Below are 14,313 nucleotides of genomic sequence, written 5' to 3'. Positions count from 1 at the left end.
CAGCAAAACGAATACGAGATTTGGCACACCTCAACCTTGTTTCGCCCCTTGGCAGAGTCCTGTGCAGGTGCCGGGAGATAGAGCAGTGCTGTGCGTTCACCACTCACTTCATCGGCATGGGGTGCCAGCGGATGAAGATGCTTTTGAAGAGAGATGAGAGAGGCTGAAATCCTTTGACACCTGCAAGTGAACTGTGTATAACAGAAATGTTAAGCAGCTTTGTGAGAAAGATTATCCTGAAGGATATTTTCTGTAATGTTGACATTTGTGTGCGAGTGATTAATTCCAGCACAGGAGTGGAGTGAAGAGGCAAAAAGCTTCCTTCGCTGTCACGGGGCAAGCTATGGCCTTTGCTCCAGCAAGGGTATTAATTCATCCCTGACCTGTGACACTGTGCGTGACTTGATCAGCCTCATCTCCTCGGTCACCTCTCAAGGCAGAGACGTGAGGATTTTCCATTCCCCTTTCCATGAACTGCTGTGACAGCACAGGCACTTGTCGGCTGTTTGCTCTCCAGGGGTCTGACTGCTTCTATATATTGCTGCTCTCCCCTGAGACATGCCATCACAGTCAAACACAGTGCCCTGGCTTTAGAAAGGGGACAGTAACCGCTGAACATCAAGATGAATTGTCACTTTTATACGTCAGGGGCAGAAGGGAGCTGCACTGTGGCAGGTTAGGAAGGCAGAAGGGGAAGCTGTGGCTGCTGGAGCTGCTGGGAATTTTCTAACCCTCTCACCCAGCTCCTCGGTGACTCTCTAGGGAAGCAGCCTCACTCTTCCCCTGCACTTCCAGTCAAGGGTGTCTTTCACTGAGGGATTCAATCTGCTGCAGAAAGGTTATTGTGCCTCTGCAGTTCTCTGCTCAATTCCTAAAAAATATAGAAAAGAAGTATAAAATCAATGTCTAATAATATATGTATAATATATCGATATATGAAAGAATATAAAAGAAATATAAAAACTACTAAGTAGTGAATAAAGCTCCTAAGCCCAATTTTGCAATAGGAACCACTTCAAACTATCAATGACTCTACTTTGCCATTTATTTTGGGCTGTTGTATCTTAAACTCTGCATCTCCAGAAGCAGCTCTTAGTACTGATGATACACACAGATTCATTCAGGTTAAAACAAGGTTTCATCTCCCAGGAATCCAGGCAGCATTCTGTATGGTACTGACTGGGTTGGATGTATACGCACATGCAAGTATTTCACCCAGTGCTGAAGTGTGACAGCTTGGAAGCAGAAGATACCCTCCTGTGGAAGGAAGCAAAGCAGGCGCATGAGGTATTTAGGAGTGAGCATGGAGAGCCCTTTGAATCCTGCAGGACAGGGTTCTGCAGCATGGAGCAGATGCTGGACTCAAACCCCTCTGCTTTCACAGAAAGACAGATGGCTGAGACTGGCAATACCATGCACTCAATAACTTGTGGTGCTGCAGGGTGACAGTGGAAGAATGAATTGCAAAAGAGAACTTTTATCTCCACTCCGTGGTGCTGATTTTGAGGACCTTTTGAGGATCTCATCAAAGGAGTGAAGAGGCCCAGCTGGCAGAGGTGGTGGGGCCACATCATTGTCTAGCCATTGGCTTATGAGACCGACAGATAGATTCATATGTATATGGATGAAAGAGCAGAAGACTGGCATCAGCTGGTTACAGAAGATCTAGGTAAGCTCTTTATTGCAGGTAGGCCTCCAGTAGCAGTTTCTGGGGGAATAATATGATAAGGTGGCACAGAGATATTCTAGAATCTATGTCAAACAAGAATTTGCAGGTCTCCATAGCCAAAGGCAAGATGTTTCTTCCAGACTGGGGTTCTCCAGGGCATCTGAAGGCTCTTGATGCTGCATCCTGCATCATTATCAGTTCAGTTAAGTTGGTCTTATGCTGGCCTAATATAAATCAGAGACTAAAAGGTGTTACACAGCAGTATAGATGGTGTCTGTGTTGACAAATCCTTCTAAGGGAGATGGCTGCATGCCCGTGGTAAAATAAGCAAACAATCAGGAAACACATGTGGGGCACTTCTCTCCCACTCTTGCAGATCTCCAGTCATTAGGAGTAACTGCTTGTCACTCAGCTCCTCATCTGTGCTCTGAACCATGCAGAAGCCGTCTAAAATCACAAGAAAATCTAAATAAATCAGCATCAGAAAATTTGCTGCGGGTGTTCATTCCTGCAAGGATGTGACCATTTTAACACTTGTCAGGGTCATAGCACACAGCTGAGGAAATAGCCCGGGACAACTCTGCATTCCCAAGAGAATAAAACCAGAAGACATACAGAGTCACTCAGCAGGCAGTAGGAACAGGAGCAATGGTAGCATTACTTAACTATGTGCAATTTGCTCTCACTATCTTGATTTAAATTACACTGGCAGAAGAGAGTGACAGTGTCTGGAATCAAATTGCTTAGAAAAGTGCCTCTTCAGAGGGAGAGAAAAAAATACGCCCAAATAACTTGAGTGCAAATGGTCTTGCAAGATGCCTATTGTGATCCAGGACTGCAGCATCTGGGGCTCATATTCATTAGAATAATGCTCAAGTAATTATGCTGAGACAAACCCCTAATGCCCTGTGGTGAAATGAGGGGGTTGCACCATTGACTCTTCTACAGCGCACACATCAATCTGGGCCTCAACTCAAGATTTAGAGGAGGCACCAACAAACAAGAGCCTCTGATCCGTTCCTGCTTCCTTCACTCCTCCACATCAGCACGTGCCTTTTGACCATCTTCAGGATGATGGGTTTCTTCGGCTGCGTGAAACCTTTTGTGTCCAGAACCAGCGGGATCTTGAGCAAGAGATGAAAACAAAATAGCCATATAAGCTGGGAAAAACAACCTTCATGACACTGACAGGACCCCGGCAGCCCACATACACCTTGGCCACCTCTTGTTTTCAATGCATTTCCTAACTTACAGGTGTACTTATAGTAGGACTATTACTCACGCAAAGCAGCTGTGATTTGGGGTTTAATAGCCCTCAGCTCTTAAATAAACTGCTTAGTGAATTCTGGCTTTAACATGGCATGGTCCTAAGAGCTTGGTGCATTGATAAATAGGCTACACACGGAGGGGAAACCCAGCCAAAATCCATCTGGGAGCTGCAGCTGAGGAGGGACATGCAGTGACATGGTTAATGCTGAAGTGTGTAAGCACTAAGGGGAGCTAGATCGTAATGGGAGCTGGAGGAGCAATAAGCTCTCCAGAAAGAATGAAACTAAGATTGCTGCTCAGGCTGAGTACCAAGGAAAAAGCGATGGGCTCTCATGGGATAGGCTGGAAATCTCAGGAAAAGGAACATTGAAAGCGGGTGTTCAAGGGAGTCATCTCGCAGAGGAGGGAAGAGTGTTTTACCAAGTGTCCTTCATCAGTTCAATCCCAGCTCTCCTCTCCATCACGACAAGGGTGATACATCCCCAACCCAACAAGCTACATTAACATCCCCACATCCCAGTAAGCTTTGTTTCAGGAAATGTAAGTAATGTGGATCAGAGCAAAATGTGGCATCAATGAGGAGCGAGGGGAGGCTGCAGCTTCCATATGCATCTATTCCATAGGCATGCTTCTGCATGAATTTCTCCCTCCCACTCTGATCTGATGTACATGACATCTTCTGTAGAGAAAAGGGTTGAAAGAGCCCACATAAACCTATGGGCACCAATAATACAATACATATTTAACTTGTCTCCTTTTAATTAAAGGCAGTTATAAAAAGAATCAATTTTATGGATTGCAGAGGACTAGAAAAATGTCATTAGACTTGAGGGAGGGTGGATAGGTCACTGCATTGTTAATGGACTATTACAGTCTTTCACCTCCAGGTTACTAGTTGAGCTGCAATCTGAATGTGCAGATATTCCAGCTGAGCACCCGTGCCAAGCAATAATTTAATAAGGATTCTTCTGTTTCTTACAACAAATGTCCTTTGAATACACTTGCTGTCCCCTCTGCTCTGATTTCCCAAGCTCGCCCCGTGAATGAAATGCATTAACGGCACAGCCTTTTGCAGCAGCCAGTGCAGAAAGCCAGGATGGGGCTGGGAGCTAACACCAAAATAGAGCTACCTGCATCTGAGTCACAGGGATATGCCATTGTTTCAGGAGGATATTCCCTTTCTGCTCTCTGGAGCAAGGTCTTCCTAAGCCTGGTCAAGGCAGACTGGCAGTGCACCACTGGGGAGCGAGAACCCCACAACTTAGGTGCACCCAAAGGAAAGCAAAGGACTTTAGGGATTTCAGCCTGACATATTCCACCAACATTAAATTTGCTCCTCTAAAGGCTTAAAAAAATGTATCTGTAACTCGTGGTGAACCATTGAAATCAACAGAGAAGATTTAAATGTAGTTATTCCCATACGCCTCTCTAATCCCCAGAGAAATCTTCCTCCCTGATCTCTGCATGAAGTAGTAAAACCCAAGTCTGCAGACAAGGTTCAGTGGTTCTGAAGCTAGCAGCCTCTGAACTCCCGAGGGGAAGAGAGGGATTTAATGTGCATGAGAGACAGTTCCCAGTTTGTCCTGAGATGTATGCAAAAGAAACTTTAGAGGACCATCTCAGTGGGACTAAAGGGCAGATAATGAAACACATCATCCCATATCCTCACCGGCGTGTCTTTGCAGGTTCTGAATGAGAAGTTTTGCAACAGGGTGACCACAGCCACTTTGATGATGAGGAGAGCAAACCTCATTCCTATGCAGTTCGTAGGGCCAGCCTCAAAGGGCAGGAAGGTGTAGGGGTCAATAGACTCTCTGCTCTCTTTACCGAACCTCATTACAACAACAACAAAAAGAGAAGTTAGAGCTGTGGTTGTGCAAGGGTTCAGTTCTGAAGTGATGAGGGGTCTGGGATGGCAAAAGCTTTTTGTGTTTCTGTGCGTATTAGAAGAATCAAGCTAAGTCCCTTAGTTCTGTCTCAGTGGGCACCTTATGCCTCTGCTTTTATCCTGCTGCTTGGAGCTGGTTGTGCATCTCCAGGCGCATCAGGTGAACAGGGAATACGTGGAATATGCTAATGGGTTTTGTAACTACTCTTTTCTCAGAACTCCCTCTCAACTCCAAAAACTGAACCCTGATTTCAAACCCTAAACCTCACAGGTCTACACCTTCACGTCTTCCTTCCCTTTAGATCAAAGCACTGAGTGAACACAAAGATGTTCTCCCCCTGCGTGACTAAAGGCAGGGCTGCTTTTGAGACATGCCAGCCGGTCCTTTCCTCATCATGAAAAACAGGGAAGAACAATCAGCTTCACAGGGAAATTTGCCACTGAGCATTTTCAGTCATACTTCTCAGTGATCAGTTATTTTTCATGTCAGAAAGCTTTTCATTCCCAGTGCACAAGGTCCAGGTACAAACCTCAGCCACACTAAATCAGCAGTGAAGTATCTCACTACTGAGACACCGGCACATCCCTCTGATGAACTCCCAGCAAGACAAGTGATCCCTAAAGAGCTCCTGCCCAGATACCCATGCCCAGTAACATGCCCATTGCCAGAGTACTCCCATTTGGGTGGTTCCCTCTGCATTCAACACAAGGTGACCATAGGGTCCATTGGTGATTTCAGCAGCATCCATCTGCCTCCCCAGCTTCTGCCTGATACTGCTATGTTTTGTCCCAGAGATCACCACATCCCCACACCGCGGTTAGCTTCCAGGGGTATTTCAAGCTCCTGGTGCAAGGGTACAGATGTGGTCCTATGCTCTCTGGACCAGCCCTCAGCATCTTTGCAGCCAGCAGGTCTGCCTTGGGCTATTGCTTCATTTCATAGGGTCTGTCAGAGACTCCTAATAAGGATTGTTTCATGACTTGAGCTGAAAAATTAAGTTTTATTTCCTGCCCATCTTTGCCCTTCCACTGCTGATTTGCATGGCATCGTGCCAGTCACCCAATGGCTCTTGTTATAATATCTGGCCATAAACCCCTCAGTGTTACAGCTGCTGGGAGCTGCTCTCACTGTTGCTGCCTTCAATGCAGTTAATTAAATTCCATGCACAGTTTATGGATGTAGATCATAAAACTCCCCTCATGCTAATGCTGGGACTAGATGTCAGACAATGATAAATGCCTAATTTAAATGTTATAATCACGCATTCCCCACTTTCGCTGCCATTTCCACCCCCAGGGCTAAGGCTGAGCACGCAGCATTCCTCCTGCCTGGCCCATCACCTCTCAGGCCTGAACTCCTCCGGCTCTGGCCAGTATGCCAGGTCACAATGCAGCATGTAGGCTGGGATCATGACCACCATGTGCTTTGGAACAGTCACACCGTTTTGCTCCACGGTCTTCTTTCAGACCCTGTCAATCTGGCCCACAGCGGGGGGGGAAGAGCTGGAGGGATTCATTCACCACCATATCGAGTACTCCATCTGTGTGATGGAACTGTATGTGGGAGCAGCTTGGGGAGACGAATCAGGATGGTTAGGAACATGGGACTTCAGCCGCCACCCCAACAACCCTGTGATGCTTCCCCTCCACACACTAGAGTCCAGAGGAGGGGAAACCTCAGAGCCAGTATCTCCTCCACTCTGTCTTGTTTCCAACCTGCCTTTTGGTACAACCGCGGCATCTCTCCACCTTCCTTTACCTTGTTGGGCAGGTACGCATCTATCTCATCCTGGAGTCGCTGCTGCACGTCAGGGTGGGTGGCCAGGTTGTACGATAAATAGCTGAGCATGGAGCTGGTGGTTTCACAGCCAGCAAAGACAAAGACAAGAGTCTGGGCCAGAATCTCCTCATCAGTTAATGCTGAAAAGATGCATAAAAGCACATGCAAGAAGCTGAAAACTACAATTTTGGGCATTCAGGATCCCACTTGTCAATCTAAGCAGTGTTATTCATATACTTAACAGTTGGTAAGGGAAACATCCAGCTAACCTTCTGGTACCACAAAGGGGTGGATCTGTTGTACAGCCAGAAAACTCCTGTCAAGATCAGCAGTGTTACATTGCTCTCTTCAAGAGCAGAATCAAGGTATGTGCAGCCCAAGAAGTCTCTGAAAGTCTCTGCTATCTTCTGGGACATATTCCAGGGAAAGTTAGAGATGAAGAGACGTCCAGCAGCTGCTCTAAACCAGGAGGTGAGTTTGTGCTGCTGAGAGCTTAGTAGCCCTGAGCATATTGTGGCAGTGCTAGTAAGGACAATGCAGGATTTAACACCGGCCCTGCAGTAGTGTCCAAGCGCTGCCAGGTTCCAGCTTGTAGTGCAGGACATCATGCAAATATCCTGCCCTGGCACCTCAAAGTTCACAAGCAGCCTGCTTTGATTGAGATTGATGGCCTGGGACTATGCCTTGGCTGAGCCATTACTTTCTAAATCTAACAGTTTACCTAGGATGAGGGACAAGGAAGAGCTCACAGATGAAGGTACACACAGCATATGTGCTTTGTGTGCATTATGAAATACAGCCAACGGAGCTGGCCTTGAGAAGACAAAATAAAAAATGTAAGGAGATACCCTGTTTGTTCTTAGCTGTACAAACAGACCTCAGGATTCATCACAGGAAATGGGATATAATAAAAGATAGTTAATATGATGAGCATCATTGTGGCCCCATTACTGAGATCTTGAATCTCCTGTAGCATTAATGACTAAAATCCTCTCCTACTTCCTTCCTTTACACAAACAAGGAACAACCACGCTTTCTGCTGAGAGGAGGACATACCTCAATGTTTGCATTTGTAGGAGTTGGTCTCAGTGGACTTGGAGCTTTCATGTGAGCTCTGTGAGTCAACCGTCAGTTGCAGGAAAACAACCCCGTCCTGGGGACAAACAGAGGCAGTGAGAGAAGGTGTGGCGGGGAGCAGACAAACCTGTCCAGCACAAGCTCCTTGCTGAGACCTGTTCCATTCACAGCCCCAGGGGCAGGCTCACGGTCTCAGTGCATGTTGAGGTTCAGACTGGATACCCTCTATGGACACAAATACCTTCCCCACGTGGAAGCCCAGGGGATGCCACCAGGTCCCTCCTGGACTCAGAAGGACAGCACACCGAAGAGGAGAGGCCACTGGGGCTGGACTCACTGTGCTGCTGCCCTTTTCCTGTTCCTTCATTTTCAGGAAGATGCCCTTGAAGAAGTCCATGACCCTTGAGGGTAACAGAATCACATTCATCTTTTCCAGCACTGGGGTAACAAAGGGGAATAACACTAAAAGCAGAGAAAAGAACAATGTGTTTTAGGCTAAAGGGGCCCAAGAAACTCAAAAGTGGCACAAAACATAGAAAGGAAGGGGTAAATCTGGACCCTGGCCCCTCCCAATTCTTTTTGTTGTCTTCAGTTCTCCATCGTGTCTCTGCAAACAGGGTCTCTGCTTGCAGGAGGATGCTGCTAAGACCCACATGGGCTATACTAACCTTCACTGTGCTAGGGTAAATATAATCCTGCAAAGTGCTGAGCATCTCCCATATGGTGAGAGAGGCCTCAAGGCTACTAAGGGAGCTACCAGGCAATGCAGGTGGTCACCAGCTCTGACATCAGTTCAGGGCTGTATGAGAGAAAATGAACATGAGCCGGCAGTGTGCGCTTGCAGCCCAGAAACCAACCGTATCCTGGGCTGCATCAAAACGAGCGTGACCAGCAGGGCGAAGGAGGTGATCCTGCCCCTCTACTCTGCTCTTGTGAGACCTCACCTGGAGCATTGTGTGCAGTTCTGGTGTCCTCAGCATAAAAAGGACATGGAACTGCTGGAACAAGTCCAGAGGAGGCCACGAGGATGATCAGGGGTTGGAGCACCTCCTGTATGAAGACAGGCTGAGGAAGTTGGGGCTGTTCAGCCTGGAGAAGAGAAGGCTGCGTGGAGACCTCATAGCAGCCTTCCAGTATCTGAAGGGGGCCTACAGGGACTCTGGGGAGGGACTCTTTGTCAGGGACTGTAGTGACAGGACAAGGGGTAACGGGTTCAAACTTAAACAGGGGAAGTTTAGATTGGATATAAGGAAGAAGTTCTTTACTGTGAGGGTGGTGAGGCACTGGAATGGGTTGCCCAGGGAGGTTGTGAATGCTCCATCCCTGGTGGTGTTCAAGTCCAGGCTGGACAAAGCCTTGGGTAGCACAGTTTAGGGTGGGTTGTCCCTGCAAGTGGCGGGGGGGTTGGAACTGGATGATCTTAAGGTCCTTTCCAACCCAAACCATTCTATGATTCTATGAGGTGTGTCATACCTAAGAATACAAGCACAGTATTTAGGAGATTGAATTTGAGAAACTTCTTCATGTTGGTGACAAAAGGGTCACTGAGGTTGCTCACGGAGTCAATATTCACACTGAAAGAAGTGCTGGCCACCACACCCATGCTGTAGGCTCCAAAAATGCTATGTAGAGAAGAAGAAAGAGTGAACGGGATGTACCCAACCAGACTAATGAATAAGAGCCCATCTAGGAACAATCCTTGAGAGACGGAACATCTTAGTCAGGGACTCGGTGCAGAGTCCTAACGTAGCAGGTCCTGCCCTGATTTGGCAGTAACTCAGTGTCCTGGGTTCAGCAGTAGCAGTCATTTTTCTCCTTCTTGGTAGCTGGTGCAGTGCTGTGGTTTTGACTTTTGGCCTGGGAACAGCACTGATAACACTGACATTTTCAGTTACCGCTCAAATGTTTTAGTCTGACCAAGGACTTTGTGAGCCTCATGCTCTGCCAGGGAGGAGGGGAAGCCGGGAGGAAGCAGAGACAGGACACCTGACCCAAACTAGCCAAAGAGGTATTCCATACCACAGCACGTCATGCCCAGGGAGGTAACGGAGAGTTACCTGGAAGGGCTAGTACATGGCAGGGTTGGACGAGGTATCGGTCGGTGCTCAGTTGGGTGGGGTGGGGGCGAGTTATTGGTCGGCTGGTGCTGAGGTGTTGTATTCTTTCCTCTTGTTATTTCCTTTATCATTATTATCATTGGTGGCAGCAGTAGTGATTTGTGTTATACCTTAGTTACTAAACTGTTCTTACATCAACCTGTGGGAGTTGCATTCTTTTCGATTCTCCTCTCCCTCCCTCCGGGTGTAGGGGGAGGGCAAGAAGGGTGGGAGTGAGTGAACGACTGCGTGATTTATGGCTGACTTTGTTTAAATCAAGACACCCAAGTTTCCCCAGTTGCATTCATCCCCCAATTTTTTCCAGCATCAAAACCCTAGCTGCAGTTGGAAAGCACTGAATTGAAGCCCACGGTAACAAAGACCATGGTGTGATTTCCATCTGCAAGAGAGATTGCAGAAATGACATCCAAGACTACCACACCTTGCAGAGCTTCTGGAATCAGTGCTGCTCCTTCCTCAGAATGCATCCCCAGTGAAATGCAATGGGGACCAGAGCACAGCAAGCCGCCTGCTGAGGAACATACCATGCCCATGACCATGATAGAGTTTGTCTTCATAGCTGACAAGGGGCCTATGCTACAGCATGGAAAAGGCTCTCCAAAACAGCCCCTTCCCCACACTGAATACAAACTCTTTCCTGCCAGCCCCACACAGTTACTCACTCCTTTAAGGTCATGATCTCATTGTTGGCCACTTCTCAATGTTTTTCACTAGTTTTTCACCATAGTGATTAATGATAGGGAACATCTGAAATGCAAACCAAAAGCAGAAGGCACTGTTGACTCTTCTACTTCCATCAAAGAAGGCTGGGCAGTTCCCCCATTTGAAGGGAAGGTCTGTACTCAGAAATGGCCCAGTCCTCCTCCAGCTGTTGCAAAGTACCAGTGGCCTCTACCTCCTTCAGCTTTCCACTGGTGAAGGTTGGAGACAGCACAGTACGAATCCTTTTCCACTTCTCATCTTCAGCCACGCTCATGGCTGACCTCAGGATCCCATTCAAACCAAAGTTCTGCACAGGAAGAATGTTACAACAAAAGGGACATGGTTATACAAGAGGATGGGTGAAGGTTTACAGCCCCCTTCTACACCATAGAAATGCAAACAAAAAGAGACCCACCAAGAGTTTTGACTTGGCCCCTGAATTCACATCAGCTCTACCTCAACCAGCAAATAGAAACAGAAGTGTCAGAGTCAGAAGTGACATAAGCTTAAGGTACATCCAGGCTGATGTTCTACTGTCCCAACCAGAATGGCCTCTACACCTTCCAAGCAGGGTTTTATTATTGATACCATCAATAGCAAGCAACTACTTGAGGAAGGGCTCAATACTTACTTTCTTGCTGCAAGCACTCTGTGCTGGAGAGCAAATGGGCTAAATACTTATCCAGCGACTGGTGAAAACGGTGTAGCAGTCTTTCACCAGGATATTTTTGATGAGGATAGGTCCAAAACGGCCAGCACAGGCTGCCTGCCATAAAAAATCCTAAGCCAAGAGAAACACACAGTCAAACCATTGCTCACGGTCAGTTAAAGCATAAGCAGCCTGCTTTGTCTGTGGCCAGAGCCATGCACATGAACTGCTGCAGCCCAAAGTGTTTGGGGCAGCTGAGTCCTCTCTGACAAAACAGCCAAAGGGATGATGCTGAAACTGGTTTATTATGTAGTAAAAGACGAGAAAGGGGAAGAAAGTGCCAAACCCAGGCAGCATGAGCATTTCTAGCAATCGTCTGAGTTGCCAAAACAGTGTGGGTTTAGATAAAAGGCAGTTTTTGCCATAACACTGATCCCCTGCACTTGGGCTGTGTGAGCTCTGTTTCCACAACTGGAGTCAATAAACCCACACCAAAGAGTCTACGTGCAGGGTAAAGAGATTTCCCTGCCTGGGCTAGGAGGCAATGAGAGGGGAAAAGCTCATCTGTCTCCTCCATTTTCCAAACAACAGTCAGAAAAACTTAAAAGCCATGGTGTGGGCTAAAGAGCAGGGAGCTTTGGTTGACAGCTGAGGGGAGCTGCTGTCTTCAAGAGGCTTGAGAACATTTAATCTTTCCAAAGTATGCACTGCATTTCATGAAGCCTCCCAGGATCTTGTTTTGCACAACAGTTTAGCTTCGGTTTGAGAGGTCCTCAATAGAAACAAGGTAAGAGGCTCCTGCACAAAACCAGCACTGTGCAGGGAGCAGGGAGGCAGGTTGAAAGGTAGCTCATGGTAGTTACCTTACCTGGTTGAAAGGTAGCTCATGGTTGACAGGTAGCTACAAGGCTGTGGGAGAAGCAGGGGGCAAGATGAAAACCACCGTGGCAGCTTGCAGCTTGCTTTCTGCTCAAGACAGCCAGAAAAGCAGCTTCAAAGGCGTGAGGCTCAGTGTGACACCGAGCAGTGGAGGGTGTATTCAAAGCTTATGCAAACAAATGATTCCCTGAACTGGACACCATTATCCCAGCCCTGCACCCTACTGAAATCCCAGCAGGAGAGAAGCACTGGAGAGATGGCTGGAGACTTTCCCTGTGGTGAACCTGTATTTTCATTCAGTGCAGGATTACAGTGCTGAGGCATGGTGGCAATGTACCTCTTCCCATTCTATTCTGGGGCCATGGAGCACCCCAAGTAGGCAGTTTTGTTCTGCAAAAGGAAACTCACTCCCAGATTTTGCCATACTTTTCAAAGCACTTCCGATCAAACTCCATGACTCCCTGCAAAAGAAGAAATGAACAGTTTGCCAGCAAGGAGTGATTAAAGCAGGGCACAGCTGGCAATGTCATATGCATACCGCCATCCCAGTGTAAGCGGCAGAGGTGGGGGTACCTCTTAAGCATCATATAGACATATGGGACATTTGTGCAGGAAGGAAAAAGAGATCATAGAGGGAGGGGAGAAAAAGCACTTTCAACTTCAACTAGCCATCCTGAGCTACAATTGCAATGAAAACAAGGTACCACAGGGTACACAGTTTCAGTGTGAACAGTTAGCAGGCACAACTAGATACCATGGCGTCCTTTCACCTTCAACTCAGTAAGTTAGAGCTGCTATCGCCTTGTTCTCATGAGAACTACTCCTGCAGTTACAGACCTGGAGTGGTGATGGCTTTTTTGTTTTGCTTTGTTTCCATTAAAGTTTTAACTGATGCTACGTGTAAGGATGAAACTTATGGGACACAACATTCACCATGCATTAAAGCATTAGTAAGAGACCAGCTGCATGCTGTAAACCCAGCAAACACAACCTCTTTCATTGAAGCTAGTATATTCTGGTGTGCATTTACAGTCAGCTACCTGGGACCATCTACTACGTACTTACTTGGTAAGGTGCGGGAGCTTTGCAATATTTGAGTTTTATTTAGAAACCTATATGTCTGGCTTAGTCTCAGGCTGGCCCATCAGCAAGTGGCTTTAGTGGACATTGCTGGGGCTAATTCAGCCTCTTCATGAGGATGACACATGCAGTTCTCAGGAATGAACAGACTTAAGTATCTCTCCAATGTTTTTCTTTCTTTGTTTCCAACAGAATTTCAGCTGCTGGGGAGCAGGTACAAATCCAGGGAGAAACTAATAGCTTAAATTACAAAGCAGATGAAAAATACAGCACACCTCATTCAGGTCAACCTAAATTTGTGTGTTCTCTGTGTGCCCAAATCGCTCCCTACCTGAAAGCATCGTTTCCATCTCACTGCATCAAGGGCAGAGGAAAGAGATACGGTAAAACAGCACCAGCTACAAATAAGCATCTAAGACAGCTTCGGAGCAGCAGCTGCTGGTACTCATATGCCGGTACTCCCGGAAAGTTCCCAAAAATGGAAGAGGCCGTGGTTCTGGAATGCCCAGCTTCTTGAAGGTCTGGAAAGGCCACATGCCATAGCTGCCAAGCAAAGAAGACGTGAGATGCATTTATGCAATGAAAAGAGAATATTCTTCATCCTGAGCACAGGGAACAGCTTTAATAACTGGTTTCTGTTCCCCAGAGAAAGATGGAGTCATGGACCAGCTGAGGACACTCCTGCAATAAATGTAGGATCATGGGGGGTACAAGATAAGTGGGGGTATATTGTGATAGAAGACAAGGGCTGAGTGGAGCTGCAGCCCAGCTTAGGCAAACACAGTGTACCTGAGCACATCAGGGCTTTATCCAGAGGCCTCATTTAGTTCCCCAGGTGACTCAGGTGACTGAGGAGGGATCTCAGAGGGATTAAGTTCTCAAGCTGAGACCTGCCCTTGTGTTTGTCTTTGCAAAGACCAACTGTGATGCTCAGGTGGTAGGGCCACAGCAGCATGGCAGCCGAGGAGGGACATAAATTACAACAGCAAAATTAACTTTTTGCCTGTATAGCTCGCTACAGCTCCCCTGAGCAACATAAGCAAAAGGGCAATTTTGCCAACATAACTATTTAAACAAGGGCTTCTGCTGGCACAAGCATACAGGCAGACACAGACATCACCCACTGCTCTGCTCCCAGTTTGCAGAACCCAAGGACACCCTGTCCCCTTTGCTGCCAGCCAGAGCTTGATGTGGTTAAGAACA

The 14,313-nt window shown here is 47.2% G+C and overlaps 1 pseudogene; it reads right to left on the bottom strand.

The window, feature by feature from the left end:
* Nucleotides 1–2,649: 2,649 nt before the first annotated feature.
* On the bottom strand, nucleotides 2,650–13,682 carry LOC136017521 (cytochrome P450 3A29-like; annotated as a pseudogene).
* Between the last annotated feature and the right edge of the window lie 631 nt (nucleotides 13,683–14,313).

This window comes from Lathamus discolor, chromosome 6, assembly GCF_037157495.1.
Source record: "Lathamus discolor isolate bLatDis1 chromosome 6, bLatDis1.hap1, whole genome shotgun sequence".
Lineage (NCBI taxonomy): Eukaryota > Metazoa > Chordata > Aves > Psittaciformes > Psittacidae > Lathamus > Lathamus discolor.
Note: the sequence above shows the minus strand (reverse complement) of the source record. Positions and strands in the feature narration are given on the sequence as shown.